Source organism: Cavia porcellus, unplaced genomic scaffold, assembly GCF_034190915.1.
Source record: "Cavia porcellus strain 051 isolate PalLab524CR breed Dunkin Hartley unplaced genomic scaffold, mCavPor4.1 scaffold_25, whole genome shotgun sequence".
Lineage (NCBI taxonomy): Eukaryota > Metazoa > Chordata > Mammalia > Rodentia > Caviidae > Cavia > Cavia porcellus.
Window position 1 is genome coordinate 35,113,836 of NW_026947508.1, and position 20,074 is coordinate 35,133,909.

At 42.5% G+C, this 20,074-nt stretch overlaps 2 pseudogenes; one reads left to right on the top strand and one right to left on the bottom strand.

Annotated features, from left to right (window-relative positions):
• The first annotated feature begins 356 nt into the window (after window positions 1–356).
• Window positions 357–20,074, top strand: part of LOC134473035 (lysine-specific demethylase 4A-like) — a 41,287-nt pseudogene continuing 21,569 nt past the window's right edge.
• Window positions 7,753–9,894, bottom strand: LOC134472851 (S-phase kinase-associated protein 1-like; annotated as a pseudogene).

Here is a 20,074-nt window from a genome sequence, read left to right on the forward strand (position 1 = left end):
TAGCTTCCATGCAGTCTTCCTCCTGGAGTTCAGAACAAGTGATCGTCCCCCTTACTCATCTTCCCTCATGCTGGTGTTGTTTGTTCAAGGCAGCATTTTCCCTTTGTAGGCATATAGATCCTTCCCCATGCAGCTGTGAAAGTGACCAGGCATGCTGTGTTGTTGGAGGTGGCTGCTCACCTGAGGCCTTCTATGTGGTTTGCAGGTTCAGAGTGCCAGTTTACCCTATGACGTAACTGCCCCGGCCTACCCTTTTTTTGCAGCACGTCGATGAGTGGAATATTGGCCGGCTGAAGACCATCTTGGACTTGGTGGAGAAGGAGAGTGGGATCACCATTGAGGGAGTGAACACCCCATACTTGTATTTTGGCATGTGGAAGACGTCCTTTTCCTGGCATACGGAAGACATGGACCTGTACAGCATCAACTACTTGCACTTCGGAGAGCCAAAGTCCTGGTAAATTCAGCCTGCTGTTGGAAATGGGCTTTTCTCCCTTCCTGTACCTGGAAAACACTTCTTTGCGTGTTAAAACACAGATCCTACTGCTTAACTTTTGGGGTAGAGCTGGCATTCTGTTTTTGAGACAGGTAATAAGATGGTGTTGGAGCTTGGACATGCTTGTGGGAGCAAGGCTTTCAAGAATAGCTGTACGGCATTGGGAGAGCTGGTGTCAGCTGAGTTACTGGGAGCCATGGAGCTTCGGCTGACCCGCTGCTCTCTGACTTCCGAGGGATGAATTTTTTCCTTCCTTCCTTCCTTCCTTCCTTCCTTCCTTCCTTCCTTCCTTCCTTTCTTTTTTGCTGCTACTGGGAATTGAACTCAGGACTTTGCCAAGCAGGTGCTGTGCTGCCGTGCTCAATCCCCTGCCCCTCGAGGGATTTCTAAGAGATAGATTCTCAGGCTGGAGTCATTACTTCTGATGATAGAAAGCTTTCTTTCCCTCTTGGAAACATCATTTTTTCATGAGCAGCAGGATACTTACCACAACTGTGGATCCAAGAGGCTCAGCAAGTGTTTCCTGCTCTCCGGGATGATGCGAGTCTTGGGAGACAGATGGTTCTGCTCTCTGCTGCTCTGCCCTGTCCCCAGTGTCCGCGGGCTTTTACTGAAGGTGCTGCACTCACAGCAAGCCCGGCAGATGAAGTCCTCATCTTCCCACGGGAGGAGACAGGAAGCAGAAAGTAGAGTGTGAGCAAAGCTCTGAAGGGCAAGCAGTGGTACGCAGGGCCACTTAGGAAGAGCGTGTGGGTGGAGCATGTGGGAAATGGAGAAGCCGTGACGGGGGATAGCAAGCAAAGCTGAGTCCTGAACACTGAGTCGGATATAACTGGGATGATGGTGAATGGGGGAAGGTTTGTGAGAGAGAGCCGAGAGAAGTGAGTCTGGGATCTGGAAGCAGAAGAGCAGAGCTCCTGGTTGAGAGCGGAGGGCACAGTTGTTTAGGAGCTGGAGCCCGCAGGAAGAGAGTGCTAGGCTGGATGGGACTCCGTGGACCAGTAAGAGCATTAGTGAAACCATAACCATTAGCATTGCTGCTCCAGCATCTTCAGTCTCCTCTCTTCCCCGGGATTTTCCTTTTTTTCAGGTGCTTTCTAGTTTCTTTTTTTGTACCTGGAATTGAACTCATGACCTTGCGCTTACTAGGCAAGCACTTAAGCCACGAGCTAAATCCCTAGCACTTGCAGCTTCTAGAGCCATTTGAGCCTGTGCCTACTGACTGACATTGTCTTACTGCTTCCACTAGATGGCTGGATTTGGAGAGTCTGTAAATGTTGCTTTTGCATTCTCACCATTGTTTGCTCCTCAAATTCCCTGCCTTTGGGATTGCATATCAAGAAAGATTATCCAGTTGTTACACAAACTTCCTTGAGCATCTGAAATGAGACCTCCAACCTGAGTTTGGTGGTACACACTATAATCCCAGCACTCAGGAGACTGAGGCAGGAGGATTGCCCAAATTCAAGACCAGGCTAACCTCTGTAGCAAGACTGGGTCTCAAAAAACAAGATAAAACAAAAAATAATGAGATGGGCACTCTAGAGATTTCTGCAAAGTTGTTTGATGGATCTCAAAGCCCTCAAGTTGACTTTCCTCCTGTTTCCTTTTCCTAATGAAGCTATTTAGGATGACAGGTTTTTTGTTTTGTCGAGTAATTTTTTTTTGAGGTGGGCTCTTTCTGTATTGCCCAGCTGGTGTCCACCTCCTGAGATCAAGCAGTTCCTCCTGCTTCAGCCTCCCCAACCCTGTGACCACAGGATTGGGCCACTGCACCTGGCCAAAATAATCTCTTGGATACTTTCTTTCTTTTCTTCTTTCATTCATTCATTCATTTATGTCTTTTTGATATAATGTCTCACTATGTAGTCCAGGCTGGCCTGGCTCACTTTGTAGCCTAGGCTAGTTTTTTTTTTTTTTTTGAAGTGGTGATCGAACTCACAACCTCAAGCTTGCTGGGCAGCCGAGGCTAATCTTAAACTTGCAGTGATCCTCTTGCCTCAGCCTCCTGAGTACTGAGATTATAGGAGTGTGCCAGCACACCTGACTGTCTTGGATGGATTATATAAAGGTTAAAAAGTTTCTGTGTTTCACAATGTAAAGTTTAATAGTTTTGGAGAAGGCACTGTCCCACTTTACTTGACTTTTTTTTTTTTTTTTTTTTTTTTGTCTTTTTTCCTTTTTATCGGTACCAGGGATCGAACTCACAACTGCCTGCTTGCAAGGCAGGCGCTTATGCCGCTGAGCTAAATCCCCAGCCCCTTTACTTGACTTTTTGAAGAGCAGTTTCTGTGATGTCTATACACCCTAGTGGGTGAAGGAGTAATTAATTACTGAGTAATTAATTTACAGTGTAAATGTTACAGTGTAACATTTATGCAGATGAAGGACAGTGGGCTCAGCAGCAGCAGCAGCAGCAGCAGCAGCAGCAGCAGCTGGGGGCCAGAACCCTCCATGTCTCTTCTGTCTCTGCCTTACTTTCTGTTGTAATATTTAGATCTTTGATTCATTTCAAATTTAATTTAGTACACAGTGAAAAGTAAGTGTCCAGTTTTAATCTTCAGCATGTGCAAACCCCGTTTTTCCAGCACCATTTATTAAAGAGGCTGTCTTTCTTCCAGTGAATGTGTTTGGCACCTTTGTCAAAGATAAACTGGCTGACTGTGTCTGGAGTTGTTTTTGTATCTTTTTAGATGGTCTGATTTTGCAGCTCAGGGTGACCTTTAGCTCACTTTGCAGCTCACTTTGTAGCACAGCCTGGTCTTGAATTTGCAGTGATCCTCCGGCCTTAGCTGCCCAAGTGCTAGGAATACAGTCACATGCCACCATACCTGGCTTGCTTCTTTATCTTCTAATTGATGCCTCAGATCTGGGTTTTTTCTTCTTCCTGGCACCATGCTGTTTTTATCATAGTAGTTTTATAGTGCAGTTTTTTATTGTTGTTGTTGTTGTCTTTTTTTTTTTTTTTTTTTTTTTTTTATTGGTTGTTGTCTTTTTGAGACAGGGTCTTGGTATGTATTTCAGGCTGGCCTTGAGCTCACTTTGTAGCCCAGACTGGTCTTGAACTTCCAATGGTCTTGAACTTTCAGCCTTCCAAGTGCTGGGATTACAAGTGTGTGCCACCAGGCCTGGCTTTGTAGTACAGTTTTAAGTTGGAAATTGTGATGTCCCCTGCCTTCCCTTTGTTGGCCAGAATTACCTTTGCTATTCTAGGTCTTTTGTTTTCCAAATGAATTTTAGGATTGTTTTCTCTAATTCTGTGAGATACGCTATTGACATTTTGATTGGGATTGCATTAAATCTGTGTAACAGTTTTGGAAGTGTGGCCATTTTCACTATATTGGTTCTTTCTACTGAAGAACAAGGAACATCTTTCCATTTTTTTTTCTTTATACAGTTTATTTAAAACTAACAACAGGGAAACTGAAAATGGAAATATATAAAGTAATAGAGATAGATATTATAGTTCATGGTTAATCAAAACTGTAAACACTAGAATAGGTTCTCATTATTTAAAATATTCTTCTCATACATACGGATAGTACCTCAAGCTTGAGGGTGCTAATAGGTAAGATTTTTAGTGACACTGCAGAATCTGGTTAAGACATTGAATTTCCAGTAGGAACACAAGGGTCTCAACCATCATTTCCCACAGGTAAGCAGTAACATCATTTGTAGACCCTGGGAAGAACCTTGTGTGTTCACTTATTTCTCGTCACAAAAGAGTGCTTCAGAAGCCGGAAGGCAGAGGCCACTCATGCTGGCCCACTGCTGGGCACATGGCACACAAAGTCTGCTGCATTTCCTGAGAAGTGGCCTGGCAAAGGAGGTGTGCTCCACTATAAAACATGGCTGCCATCCTGTCCACGGAAGCCAGCGGAGCCTTACCTGTGGCTGTCACAAACAGTGTAACCAGTGCTTCAGATCACTCTATTTCTTGCTGTAGCCGGGCTCATTGATGACTTTGGGATCATCCAGTATGGAGTCCATGCGTGAACTTCATCATGTCACTGTGAGTGCCATTTAAGCCTGCCCCCAGGCCAAAAGCTTGACACAGCCAGAATCCGCTTTATTATTCCAGTTGGCAGCAGTATAACATTATTTCCTTTGATATCTTGATGTACCACACAGTTCTCACGGAGATTAGCAACACCTTGCAGGATTTGTTTTGTATATTTACTATGTGTAAATATTATGTCAGGCAGTGGCCCAAAACGGCCTCTAATGCTAGAGATCTGTTGGGAGCCGCGTCTGTGATAGTTCGCCTTACTCGGCGGACGTGCGGCCTGTGGTAAAGAGCAAAGCCTGAGGTAGATTACCCCTCCCATCGAATATGTTAGTTTCCTGCTTACCGCGTAAACAACCCGCTCAACAATATAGTCTGCCTGGCAACTGATGATGTTAGCCAATCAGCTTGCCTTGCTTACTTTAACATGATTGGACACTGTACCCGTATATATACCGGTGCCACCCCTGGGAGGAAGTAGAAGCCAGGTAGAAGCCCGGAAGTAGAAGCCCAAAAGGAGCCGCGGAGAGCGGACCGGTAGAGGCTTTGGGGCAGACTGAAGCACAAAAGGAGCCGCGGGGAGCGGACCAGAGGAGGCTTCAGCTGGGAGAACCCAGGGCAGGCTGTACGGAGAAGGAAAATAAAAAGAAAAGGTTGTCCACTACCAGACTTTGTCGTGTGTCCTTCCTGCCGGCCAGAAGCGACCGCGACAGAGATCGAGCCACCAGGAATAAACTCCATGAAAGTGCTTACAGTGTTCTCTTCCAAACACGTCCCCAGATAGGCCACAATGTTTACATGTTTCAGCGCTTTGAGCAAAACTACTTCTTCCTGAAGTTTTCGGTATTGCTTTTCTTCAGAAGCCAGTTTATCAGAGGTGTCCAGAGTTACTTGTTTTACAGCTATTAACTGCCCTTGGCTAGTGAGACTAAAGTACACCCTTGGTCCACAGGATAGATTCTTCATGCTTCAAACTATTTTCAGAAAACATCCTCTTTTCATTTGAGGTCAGAAATTCCTTCTCCTCACATACCCTGAACCCATTACTGTACCTGTGTATTGTGGTATTTGTCATCTTTCTAATGCTTTTTTGGTATTTCCTCTCCTCTCAGGACACAATTTAAGTTTTCAGTACCTCTTACTTGCTATTATTTGGCAAGACTTATTATCTTTTTATAACAGCTAGTAGTTCTGCAGCTAGATAATCTAATATTTCCATTGTCAATTTTTCATTCTTTACTGAATACAGAATTTCTTTGGAAATTGAACTTGTATCCTTCAAAGTTTTTCCAAACTGACTTATTTGTTCAGGATCCAAAGAATGTGCCCAGTGTTGATATGTTTGAAAAGATGTGCTTTCTTGCTTTTCTTGGAAAGAAACTTGCAAGTGTTTTAGGTTTATCTAAAACGTCAAATTCTAGGTAATTCATTAACATTTGGCTGTCATTTATTTTTGAGAGGTGTTTGTTACTCTGCTTTTATGGCAATGTGAGCTCCATAGAACTCTTCTCAGTGGGCGCGGCCCAGATGTTTTCCAAAGGGGCACTTTGGGTCTGATGATGTAGCTTTTCAAGTTCTTGCAGATCACTAAGTCTCACGGTGAGTATGCAGTGGTTAGAAATGTCTTCATTGGAAGACTCTTGCATGGCAGTTTCTTCCACAATGGATAAATCTTTGTGTGTGTGTATGTGTGTGTGTGTGTATCTAAAATCTTCATTAGATAGGTTGTGTATCTTTTCTCTCACAAATGATATTTCTAGTACAGTTTTTTAAGAGAGATTATCAAATGTAGTTCAGAACCCACAGGCATGGTACCTTCATATTATTTTCATACCTGCAGAGAGAAGAAAGATGTTCTAACATGCCTTAAGGGTAGCTCTTGTCTCCTAAGTTGAGGATGAGTAAGCCTTCCTGGGTTTAAAAATTGTAGTAGGCACTGTCTAAAACTCTTTGTAGGCTAACAATTCCATTTAAAGTAACATTTATTATTGAACATTTACTGTGTGTATCAGGCACTTTTTTTTTTCTTTCCAGTTTTTACTGATTTTTTTTTTTCCCCAAATCAACAATGGATAAATCTGAAACAAGAAGGAATTGGTTCTATTCAGGGGCCTTCTCCAGAGTCTGGGCTGAGCTTTATCTCTAGAAGTTAGAAGGTCATTTCCTGGAGATTTTATCTGCCAGCCCTGTACCATTGCCATTTTCAATGTCTTGTAGGTTTCTACGTGCAACATTTAAAAAAAAAATCTTTCCATTTTCTGATACCCTTTTTAATCTCCTTTTTCAGAGTACTGTAATTTTCAGTGTAGAAGTCTTTTACTTCCTTTGTTAGACTGACTCCTAGTTATTTCATTTTTTTGGATGTTACTGTGAAAGATGTTTCTCTAATTTCTTCTAGTGAATTTGTTATTCATGTACAGGAAAGCTGCTGATGTGGTGCATTCTATTTGCCTGTATCTTACTGAAGGTTTTTCTGTCTGTGTTCATTAGGAAAATAGGACTGTGGTTCACTTTTTTGATTGGATCCTTCTCTGGTTTTGGTATCAGGATAATGCTTGCCTCCAAGAATGTCTTTGGGAGTATTGATTGCTTAAAATTCATTCAAGACTTAAAGTACCAACAACTTTGCTCAGACTAGAAGAAATTCAGGCATTGTTTTGGAATCTGCACTAACTACACATGCAGTGAGGACAGTATTATGCTAATACAGTTGATTTGCTGCTGCATTTGTCTCTTGTCGATTTTTAATAAACAGCAGTGCAACTAATATTTGGACATTTTTTATAGTATTATGTTGTCAGGCACAACCTTTTTTTTCTTTTCTTTTTTGTCTTTTTCCTTTTTATGGGTACCGGGGATTGCTCACAACTGCCTGCTTGCAAGGCAGGTGCTTATGCCACTGAGCTAAATCCTAGCCCCTCCTTTTTTTCTTTTAAAACCATTTTATTCAAATATAGAAAGAAAGAAAAAAAAGATGAAAAAGAAAAAACTCCAACAAAATTTCAAAGCACATCAATGGGGGGGAACAATAAGAACATACATTGAGCATTGTCATCCCCAAGTCATTCACCCAGAGCACAAGACATCTGCCTTTAATTGTATGAACAATACCAGCACAAATCTGTCTCTTCAAAATTAGTAGTGTAACTCTTTTAACTAGTGTTTTTTTTTGGTCTTTTTCCTTTTTATCAGTACCGGGAATCGAACTCACGACTGTCTGCTTACAAGGCAGGTGCTTACGCTGCTGAGCTAAATCCCCAGCCCCTTAACTAGTGTTTTTATATATACATATACATACACATACGTTTTTTCTTTCAGTTTGTCACACTAATGAAACATGATGTTTATGCATGTGTGTCCTATTTATTTCACTATTGAGTATGTTTTCAAGGAGACACAGCATTTTATTTCTCCTCATACCATTGGTGCTCCTTGTTTACCTGACTGCTGCTTCTTTAGTAAAGTCATTTTTGATATCAAAGTGATTCTCCTCAGGAATTTTCCACTGGCCATGTTGACAATAGTCCTTTGGTGTCTAGGTAGTTTGCTGCCAGAATAAGTTTATATTTATTTTATTTTTTTTTAGAATAGGTTTAAAAGAACTGCCTTGGTCACCTTTCAGGAATTCTTGGTCCCAAACAGGGATATCATCTGTTCACTTCGGTCTCATCGTCCTTGGGAGGAGGAGGGTCATCCTTGTGGTGGGTACACCAATAAGTAACTTTGTTGTAAAATATGGCAGCATTAACATGTGGTAGAGGAACTGGGTCATCTCCTTCATCATCCATTCCCAAATCTTGCAGTGTAGTCTTGTCACAGATTGTTTGGCAATTTCAACATCAACTTCACATATCTCCTTTAGAACTCTGCAGCTTAATTGAAGGTACCTAGTGCCTACGAGTAATGCATTTATTCTTCTCAGCGAAGAAAGTCTTAGAGCAGTCGACCTTCTGGTGTTTGTTCTCTAAGAGGCCTGCAGGCCTGAGGTAGCAAATAAAGCCTGTATTTGATTTTTCATGTCCATTAATCTTTGTTTTATATGTCATTGGGTGTGCTGGTATTTGGTGCATATATATTTACGATTGTTATATCTTCCTCCTGGATTGTTGCCTTAAAACTTTACTCTTTCTTAATCAGGCTTGGTTCGAAATTCACTTTGTTTCATATAGAATAGCTATCTGTGCTTTTCTTTAGGTTACTATCACATGGAGCGTTGTTTTCCATCCTTTGACGATCAGTCTATGAAATTCTTTTAGAATTAAATGTATTTCTTGTATGCAACATATTATTGGATCTTACTTCTTGATCAGTTTTGCCAATCTCTTTCTTTTGATTGGTGAAATTCAGGCCATTAACATTGATGATTTTAAAATCTGATTTATCTTTGTCATGTTATTTTCCCTTTTATTCTTTTCAGTTAGCTGTTTGCGTTTGGTAGGTTCATTATGTTGGACTTCATGGCAGAGTTGTCCTTGGTATTTCTTTCTAGAATGTCCTGCAGAACATTTTGGAGTGCTGATTTGGTGGTCACTAATTTCTTCAAGTATTCTTTGTCATGGAAGTGTCTTATTTCTTCGACAGTTTTGAAAGATAGTTTTGTGGGATACATCAATCTAGGTTGGAGGAGGTTTTCTATAAGGATTTGATATCCTTCACTGCAATCTTCACTGAGGGTTTGTGTTGAGAAGTGTGGTGTGATTCTGATGGGCTCCTTTATAGTTGATTTGTTTCTTTCCTGTAACAGGTTTTAATATTCTGTTCTTGTATGAGTTTATAGAATCTTCACTATCATTTGCTTCAGTGTAAATTAAAATTTTTTTGGTAATGGCTAATTGAACTTTTATATATGCCTTACTTATCTCTATGTCAAAATCTTTTTCCATTTTTGGACAGTTTTTCTGTTATTGCTTTTGTGAACAGGTTTTCTTATGTTGCTTGCGCTATCTCCTGCTTTTTCATTGACTGATCAATCTTGTTTGCATCATCTAGCAGTTGTTGAATTGATGTTTTGTGATCCCTTGATACTTTTCAGAAATCTTTCTTTTTATGATTGCTAACCACAGTCCTGTTTTTATACCTGATCTTTTTTTGGTTGTTTAATCAGTACCCAGGATTGAACTCACGACTGCCTGCTTGCAAGGCAGGTGCTTATGCCACTGAGCTAAATCCCTAGCCCCTATACCTGATCTTCTGTTCTCACATTGGCTCATTCTGCTAAGCATATTTCAGTGCAATTTGTAATCTCCTGGGCATCTATTTAAATTGCTTTCATGGATTCTACTTTTTTGCTATGTTGGGAGTTAATGATGTTCATCATTTTTGTAAGCTCCTTTTTTTTCTTTTTAGCTTTGTGTCTTGAGTCACTTACCATATCTTTCACTATGGTCACCATCTGTGAAGTTATCTGAGAAATTATTTTTAATTTGATTTTCTTCTAGAACCTTGTCCATCTGCTTTGTTACCATTTCAGGTAATTGAATTGACCTCTGGGTTTGCCTCTGGTGAGCTGGAAGTCTTGGGTTGCATCTTGATTATGTGTCTTGCCTTTTTTTTTTTTTTTAAGTTTAATTCTTGGGTTGATGTTCGTAAATTGCTTATGGCAAGTATCTTTATTGCTGGTATTTAGAACCTTTAGGAAATGACTACTCAGATGTCTTCCAGGCGTAACTGGCTTTTGGATTTGAGTCTGTTGCAAGATCCTACCTCTTCAGTTTATTGGTGATGAAGAGTTGCTGCGTGCTTGACCCAGCCCTGGTTCTTTGGCACTGGTAGATAGTATTTTTTATGACTCTTAGGACATCTCAGTCTTGGCATACCAGGAAGAACAGCTGATTAGAAAAATTATGTCCCCTTGGCTAAAGTACTACAAGGAACAGTAACAATAGCATAAAACACAGGCTGGAAAATAACCAAACCATGATAAGCATTAATTTCCCACCTTTAACTGTGAACTATATGTGTGGTTATATAATAATCAAAAACAAACCAGAAAATTGTATACAGTAAATATTTTTTCAGTATGGTGATTTTACCTCAGAGGAGAAAATTTAAAAAGCAGTTAAGGGGAAAAATACAGGAATAGAAAAGGAAGAGGTTAGAAGCAAGGCAGTAGGATAAAGGAAGAGTACACAAACTTCGGGAAACTGGTGAAGAAGGCAGTAGAGAAAAAAAGAAAAAAACCCAGCAGAACCGAAGGACAGCAAAAAACCATAATGTGTTTGCACTCATAGAAAAAGAAACAAAAATGAAAACCATGCCAAACAGAAATAAGAAAATTTTAAAAAGGAAGAAAATGAGGAAAAATGTCAACTTCAAAGCACAGGTCTGCTGTTACTGCTAGACCACACAGAGAACAGATCCAGGTTGATTAATCCCAGCAATCCAGCTGTAGATTTACAGGTGTGTGCGTGTGCACGTGTGTAGTGAATAATCCACATGCAGTGCTCAGATCAGGGTGGTTGATACAACCTTTACCTCAGACATAACCATTTCTTGGTGCTGAGATGCTGGAGAACGTTCTGTGTTGTCGTCGAGGTGTCTTGCATGTAGTGACAAGCCCCTTGGATCCTTTCCCTGGTCCTCTTCTGAGCATCTCTTGCTCTCATGTCATTGCAGGTACTCTGTTCCACCCGAGCATGGAAAACGCCTGGAGCGCCTCGCCAAAGGTACCATTTTTCCTCAACATGTTAAGTAGGACCCACCAAGAAGCCGTGTTGCTGGCCCCAAAATACCCATTCTCTGTGGTCAGTGTGGTCTTTCATAGGCCACCAGGAGGGACTGAGTACAGCTGCAGGTTGCTCCTGTCACAGAGCAGCTTCAATCCTAGCCTTTCTGTGTTCTTTCCCAGAAGGGATTTAGTCCTTCCTTTGACGGTCACCTGAGTTCCCCTGAGCATCGGTTTCTTTGGCCAGAAAAGTACAAGAGTTATATAATTTCTTTCTTTCTTTTTTTTGGTGCCGGGGATTGAACTCGCGACCTGATGTTTGCCAAGCAGGCACTTATACCGTTGAGGTAAACCCCTGGCAAAAGTTGTATTAAGTATAGTTTCTCTGCCAAAACCTCAGATGTTAAAAGTAAAAATTGACTTAGTGTTTGTTTTTTTTTTTAAAGTGGACCATGACAGAATTGTACATTCAGAATTTTTTTTCACGCGTCAGGTTAGATTGTGTTGTAGATATGTTATTGACAAAAGACGGAGGACACAGTCTCAATCTTTTAGGACTGCAGAAAGTCCTAGTTTCAAAGCTGTGTAAGAATAGAGGGACCTTGAATGATCTCAGTTTCCACTGGCGGATATTAGAACCCACCCAGAGCCAGAAGCCTCCTTGCACATCAGGTTGATGATTTGTCCTGTTTATCAGCCCGATGAAATCCACAGATGAAGTGACGGAAGTGTTACAGTCAGTGGAGGAACACCATGTTAATTCTGTCCTCTGGTCTGTTTAAACAGGCTTTTTCCCAGGAAGTGCTCAAAGCTGTGAGGCTTTTCTTCGCCATAAGATGACCCTGATATCCCCTTTAATGCTGAAGAAATACGGCATTCCTTTTGACAAGGTGAGCTGGTGTGACGGACAGAGTCCTTAGACTTCCATAGAAACCACCTTTCTGGTCTTTGGACTTTATTCTGGTTCATCACTCTTTCCCTCTGATCTGCAAGGGGAGACTTTGATCTAAAGTGGCTAGTGTGCCTTCACACTGCAAAGGGAAGAGTCAGGTTCTCTGCAGTGTGTTAATTGGAAGGAGTTGTTGATTATAGCTGTGATGTACATGTGATGTGTGAGGCTTTGCGTTTTATACAAGGCAGCAAAACTCCAGTGATTTCTCTCTCTCTCTCTCTTTTTTTTTGTACTGGGGATCAAACTCATGACCTTGTGCTTGCCAGGCAGGCACTTGTTTCACTGAGCTGTATCCCTAGCCGAAAACCCCAGTAATTTTAGAACCTGCCCTTGGTTGCCCAGCTATGTGGTGCAGACGTGGAATTCAGGAGTTGAGTTCTGTAGATTTCTCCTGTGTGGGGGAGCTCTTTTAAATCTGTTCTTGTTCAGGTGACTCAAGAAGCTGGCGAGTTTATGATCACTTTCCCTTATGGTTACCATGCTGGTTTTAACCATGGCTTTAACTGTGCGGAATCTACCAACTTTGCTACACGTCGATGGATTGAATATGGCAAACAAGCTGTATTGGTAAGTTTACTTGATAGCTTCCTATAACCCTACAACTAAGACAGTGTAGTTGAACAAATTCTGTTTTTTCCCCAGTACTGGTGATTTAACTTACACATTGAACTTCACATTGAACTTCTTCCCAGCACTTTTCATTTTTGGTTTTGAGATAAGTTCCCACTGAGTTCCCCAGGCAGGACTCCTTGCAGTCCACCTATCTCAGCCTCACAAGTGTTGGGACTTTAAACATATTTGAGTGTGTGTGCTAGTGGATAAATGCTTGTTGGGTATATTGAATAGTATCAAAACATTTCTTAGAGCTGCTGGAATTTGAAAACAAAATAGGCCAGGAATGTATAAAGTGTGAGTAGTTTGTGTTTATAAATAATATAAATGAGTCTAGGCATGGGCTGACCATGGTGACACCTACCTGTAATCCCATCATTTTTAGAGGCTGAGGCAGGAGTATTACAAGTTTGAGCCCAACCTGGTAATGTTTATTGAGATCCTGTTTCAAAATTTAAAAAAACCTAAAAACAGCTAGAGATGTAATTTATGCAAAAGCCCTGGGTTTGCTCCTAGTACCACCAAAAGAATTTAAAAAATTTTATTTTAAAATGTGTTTTGCTTTGAGAAGTATAAAGTGAGGTTATACTTTTAAGTTCATTTGCCTTTAAGCTGTACATACATACAGTATTTCTTGCAGTGGGCATTCTGATATTTCTCTGTTGTGCGATTCTTAGGGTTTTACTTTTAACTGTGAGAAGCAATGGGGCTGGATCTTTGACCCAGAATAATGATGTTGCATGTGTGGCCCTGAGATGACTGACGAACATGAAGGCACCTAAGTGCAGAGCCGAGTGTCTAACCGTTCTCCACATATCTCCTCGGTGCCAGGTGGCGTCGCCTCTGTGCTATGCAGTCTGTGTCCTTGGTTGCTGCTTTCTGATGTGTAGGGCTATGCAAGGATGGTGCACAGTACCCTGACCTCTGAACGAAAACAGCTTTTTAAGCCAGATCGTAGTTTTTCTGCTTGGAGGGGGAGGTGCCACATGGGATGAGGTGGAAGTCAACAAGGTAGCCTTCACCTGAAGGTTGTTTGTGACAGTGCTCCTGCAGAAAGGATATGGTGAAGATCTCCATGGATGTGTTTGTGAGGAAGTTCCAGCCAGAAAGGTACAAACTTTGGAAAGCTGGCAAGGACAGCGCGGTCATCGACCACACTCTGCCTACTCCAGAAGCCGCTGAGTTTCTCAAAGAGTGTGAACTACCACCAAGAGCCGGGAGTGAAGAGGAGTGCCCTGAAGAGGACATGGAAGGGGTGGAGGACGGAGAGGAGGGAGACCTGAAGAGAAGGTAACAGGCAGCCCGTTTTGGGCCTGGCTCTTGGCGAAGGGGTTGGGACAGCTCCCACAAGCTCCAGAGAGGCTGTTCCAAAGTGGGGTGTTGGAATCCTGTCCAAGGGGGGTTTCTTGGTGTAGAGCCAGTGATTTGCCATTGCTTCCTTGTAACTCTTACGCAGGAATGAGGACAGTAAATCTGCAGTCTTTGGGAGCAAGGGGCAAGACTCTTCCTATGCCAGAAAAGGCCATTTTTCACTTCATATTGGTGTTTTTTTTTTCTCCTTGTCTTTTTTTTGGGGGGGGGGGGCGCGATACTGGGGATTGAATTTACAACTTTGTACTTGCCAGACAGGCGCTTGTATTGCTGAGCTAAATCTCTGACCCTTTCCTTTGTCTTTTTTTTTTTTTTTTGTCTTTTTCCTTTTTATCGGTACCGGGGATCCAAGTCACGACTGCCTGCTTGCAAGGCAGGCGCTTATGCCGCTGAGCTAAATCCTCAGCCCCTCCTTTGTCTTTTTGAGACAGAGTTTTGCTATGGAAACTATGGAGTTCAGGCTGCCCTTGAACTCACTTTGTAACCCAGACTGGTCTTGGACTCACAGTGATCCTCCTGCCTTACCTTTCCAAGTGCTGGGATTACAGGCATGTGCCATCATGCCTGGCGCAGTTTTTTTTTTTTAAAGGAGAGAGAGGTGCCAGGAACAAGACTCAGTTGTGTAAGAGTAATAGATTGTGTTCAAAAGAGATTATAAGTTGGCGTTGTCAGAGTCTGAGGCAGAAGATCTGTGTTCTGAGAAGAGTTTGACCTAGGCCATGCCATGTTGGAAAGGTAGGAGGGCTATTTATGGGATACCTTGTGTGCCTTTTTTCAATCCTCACAGCAAATCTTATACTTTGCATGTGATGGAATTAGCAATAAGAGGCAGCTTGAGTTTCAAGTCAGACCACTCAGGACCTGGCCATTTATTGTGCGTTGTGTGTGGACATGTGTGAATGTTTTGGTATGTGGGGTCTTACAGGATTTACCCTCTCCCTCACAGCCTGGCCAAGCATCGTATAGGAACAAAGAGGCACCGGGTTTGTCTGGAAATACCACAGGAGGTGAGTCAGAGTGACCTGTTCCTCAAGGAGGAGCTGAGCTCTGGCCAGTATGAGATGACGGAGTGCCAGGCCACACTTGCTCCCGTGAGGCCCACCCACAACTCTGTGTGGCAAGTTGAGGATGGTCTACCCTTCCCAGGTGAGTTAAAACTGTGGTCATCACAATGCTGACGTTTGTCTATTGTATTGAGAGAGCCACATCTGAGCAGACTCAGAAGTGGATTGTGAGAAGTGCTTTGCTTAGAAGTATGCAGGGGGCAAGGGGCTGGGGATATAGCTCAGCGGCATAAGTACCTGCCTTGCAAGCAGGCGGTCGTGAGTTCGATCCCCGGTACCGATAAAAATGAAAAAGACCAAAAAAAAAAAAAAAAAAAAAAAAAAAAGAAGTATGCAGGGGGAATGCTGATGGCTTTGCTGGTCACTGTTAGCAGATGGCCTGGGCAGTTGCAGAGTAGTCTGCTTTATGAGGGGGTACCAGGAATCAAACTTTGTGCTTGCCAGGCAGGCACTTGTGCCACTGAGCTATATCCCGGGCCTTGGCCTGCCATTTTAAAGAGTTTGGTCTCTTGAAAACTTGAGACATTTGTATTTTAAGAAGAAGAGTAGTATAAAGCATAGTGGCTCATAGCTGGAATACCAGGTTGAGATAAGACAATTGAAAGTAAAATTTAAGCTCAATCTGGGCAGTTTAGTGATTTAATGAGATCTTGTCTTAAAATTTTAAAAAGGACCAGAGATGTAGCTTAGTGTGAACACCTAGGTTCAATGACTAATACTAGAGGGAAAAAAAACGTGGCCACCAGATGGTCATTGAGACTAGGTTTGTTAGGGAGAGGCTTGCCTCATTCTTATTCAGGCTTGGAGAAATGAGTTGCCGATGCTGTGGTGTGGCTGCTGACTGTACCACAGAGTGTATCTGCTGTCAGCCAGGTAGCACTGTGCTCTCAGAGCCTGTTCAGACTGGCTGCTCCTGAGCAGGCTTACTAGCATGAGTAGCTAGGTCAGTGCCAGGCTCAGGACTGTAGGTCCTGCAGGAGACCTGGAAGGAAGTGGCAAGCTCTGCTTGCTGAATCTTGTTATGTGGAAGTGCTACCCCGTCTTGTACCCAAGGGTTGTGCCTGGGAGTGCTGTAATGTGGCAGTATCCTCACAGACAGGAAGAAACTGGAGGCAGAGACAGACCAGTGAGCCATGATCACACCCTGGGATACAGAGCTAGGATTTGAAGCCAGGTCTCACTTGCATCTGTCCCATGTTCTTTGTATTTTCCCACTGCATCTTTGTCAACTTGACATATACAAGAGGAAATGTGTTCATTATTTCAGATTACTCTGACTCTGCTGAAGTCAAATTCGAAGAGCTCAAGAACGTCAAACTAGAAGAGGAAGATGAAGAGGAAGAACAAGAGGCAGCTGCCCTCGATCTTTCTGTAAATCCTGCTTCTATAACTGGACGCCTGGTCTTCTCGGGTTCCAAAAAGAAATCATCTTCTAGCCTGGGCTCCAGTTCTCGGGATTCTGTTTCTTCTGATTCGGAAACCAGTGAGCCCCTCTCCTGCCAAGCTGAAGGGCAAACGGGAGTTCTTACTGTGCACAGCTATGCCAGAGGCGATGGCAGGGTCACCGTGGCACAGCCGTGCACAAGGAAGAAAGGCAGTGCCCCCAGAAGTATCAGCGAGCGGGAGCTGGCTGAGGTACAGTCTCTCGGCACTCGGGTGGAGGCAGCTGCCCAGAGGCACCTAGTGCAGGGGAGGTGGGCCTGTGGCAAGGAGTTGCTGCAGCTGTCCAGGAAGCCAGAGCGACCCCTCTCTTCAGTGCCCCCAGCCACTTTGGTTGTGTCAGACAGGAAACCTGATGACATGCATTGTCTTACAGCTTGTTCTTTGCCAGCAGTTGGTCCCAAGGATTGCATTACAGGTGTCTCAGTGACAGCTGTAGATAGCCACAGTCCTGTGACAGATGTATTGACACTAAAAATCTGCGTATTTCTAGTGTTTCCAATAATCCTTGTTTTCTAGTTGACTCCCCACTTGTTTTTAATATTCGTAGACTTCTTTTTGTCTCTTGTCTCTGTAAGGGCTGAGTTTCTGTTACAGTCCTTTTTACCATGTGAATGTTCTTCCCTTTACACAATGGTTGCAGGCTAATGAGCTGGTAACCATCATGTTTCTTTCTCATTGCCTCTGATTGGTGCCCTCTCACCTCTTGTGGAGGTTTCCACAAGAGAGCAGATTTCTGCTTGTAAATTCCATTCGTTATGCTTATAGCTGTTACCTGACATTTCTTCCTCACAGCTACCTTGTTGATCATCTGTGGTTCCTCAGTATATCCTATCCTGTTGCTACATCCTCCTGACTTTCTTCCTTCAGCTCGTTGGAATCATACTTAGTTAGCGCATTACTGCTAAATTAATTGTATTAGACTAAAAAAAATTTTTTTCGATGATGCCAAGAGCCAGTAACACCCATCTCTTTTTTTCTTCCCAGTTTGGACCCATTTAAGTGATAGTTACAAGAACTGGGCATGGAGAGCTTAGACTGTCACTTCATTAACAGTTAGTATGATTGAACAAAGTGTCTTTTAACCTGTGACCAAATGGCCCTGGTACTCATTTACTCTCAGTTGTATAAGTGGTCTCCCTTGTCCTAGGCCCTCTTTGGTGTTCTCAGGGCCTTATAGGGCAGAGCATTTGCCACATAGCTTTCCTGTGGAAGGGCACCCCAGAATGAGTTCTTCTGCAAAGGGCAGGTCATGGTTAAATAATGAACATTTAGCTTGGTGGTCTAGGAGGAGAAGCCAGGAGGGCTTTCATAGGGAAATCTGCAGGGAGAGGGGGCTTCTCCTTAGGTCTCCCCCACTTTCCTGATTTCTTTTCCTTTCTGTGTGAGTTTGTTAGCTATAGCCTGATGGAATTGCCCTCCTTCGCTCCATCACCAGCCATCCCTACACCCCAGCATGGGCTGCCTGCTTCATACTGTTTAACATTCTCCAGGTCTTAGCTCTTTGGCCTATTTACGCTCATTTGTAATCATATTTTGCCCATCTACTGTGTGCTGTTACTGTGCTGTCAAACTCAGAAGGCCCTTGAGAACTAGAAGAGTGGACAGACAGGACTACACCATCCCCTCCTGATGGGTGATGTGTAGCACAAGGTGGCAGAGCTGGAAGTTTAGCTTGTGACTGGCGAGGAGTCTGGGAAGGCTAGAGAAGGAGCATTGTGGTCTGGCCTGAGGTTACTGTGCAAGGTGAATAGAATGAAATGAGCAAGAATGGGAGAGGAGGATGCTTTATGTATTGATGATGGCCCATGCCAGTTTTAAAGCACAATGGGAGTTTACAAAGGTTTTAGTGTTTTTTATTTTGTTTTGTTTGAGATGGGGTCTCACTCTGTAATTTCTGTCTGGCTTTGAATTCATTATGTAGTCCAGGTTGGCCTTGAATTTGGGATGGTCCTCCTGTTTCAGCTTCCTGAATAAGTAATCATGGCAAGATCCTGACAAGTGGGATGACAGGCATGCACCACCACATCTGGATGGTAAAGGTTTTGTTTTCAGCATATAGTACTGGAAGGAGCCTTGTGACAAAGAGGGTGTCAAATGCTGGACTATGGACGAATCTGCCTTATGTGCTCAAAACAATTTGACTTTAGGGTTGGGGAGGAGCCAAAGGTTTCCCTCCATCTGCATTTTGGAATTGAAAACCTCATGCTACATGGTTTTAAGTGCAAATAAAAAAAGGCTAAGTGAGTAGTGGAAATACTCATCACTTGGCTTTAATAGTTGTCAAGATCTTGCCATGATTGCTTTACTCATTCTGTTTTTATTCCCTGATGTGGTTTTACCATTCCCTGTGTGTATGGTACTGGAGATCAAGTATGGGACTCTACCACTGAGTTACTTTTCCAGCCCTTTTTTATTTTTTTGAGACAGGATGTTATGAAGTTTCCTAGGCAAGCCTCAAACTTGTGATCCTCCTGCTTCTGCATTCTAAGTAGCTGGGATCAAAGATGTGCTCCATTGTGCCTAGCTTGCAGAAATATTTTATTTTATTTATATTTTTGGTGGTAACAGGGTTTGAATTCATGACCTCATGCTTGCCAGGCTGGTGCTTAAGCCACTGAGCTAAATACCTGGCCTCTGCCGAGATATTTTAGTGGGATCTTTTTTTTTTTTTTTAATTGGTACCAGGGATTGAACTCACGACTGCCTCTTTGCAAGGCAGGCACTTATGCCGCTGAGCTAAATCCCCAGTCCTTCTTCCCTACTTTAGTATGTATTTCAAAAAGCAAGGGCATTTTCTTAGTCATGCTGCTATTATTATACCTAAAAAAATTATTAAAATTCTTTAGCATAATGTAATATCTAGCTCATAATGCATTTTGCCCAATTGTCTTAAAATATAGTTACATTGTTTCATTTGAATTAAGTCAAAGCTCACTCCTTATATTTGTTCATGTTTGTCTTCATATTCCTTAATCTTAGGACAGTGTTCTTTTGCTCCCCAGACTGTTGGTTTGCTCAAACTGTCTTAAAGCTCTGTGCTAGTGTTTTGGGAGTTCATTCTGGAAGCATGTATAGGTTTTTGGAGAGAGAAGGGAGGAAAAATTAAAAACATTAAATAGGTGAAATTACAGTTTTTATCTCCTGTGTTGTCTGCATTATTTGAACATTTTAAATTGGATTAACTTTTATTTTTTTTCATTAATATTTGTTTGGTGCTAGAGACTGAATCTTGGGCATTGCAGATGCCAAGCACACACTTGTCCACTAAGCTACACTTGGAGCCCAGCTTATTTTTATAATTAAATACTTCTACTTCAGGAAAGGAAGAAAAAAAAGATATAAAACAAGGAAATCAATTAGGAACTATTTCCTCAGCTTAGAGAGGTAGTGAGAACCCAGCGGGGCAGTGGTAACAAGCATGAAGGTGCCAGACAGACTTGAGAGCTTAGAAGGCAGCAGCATGGAG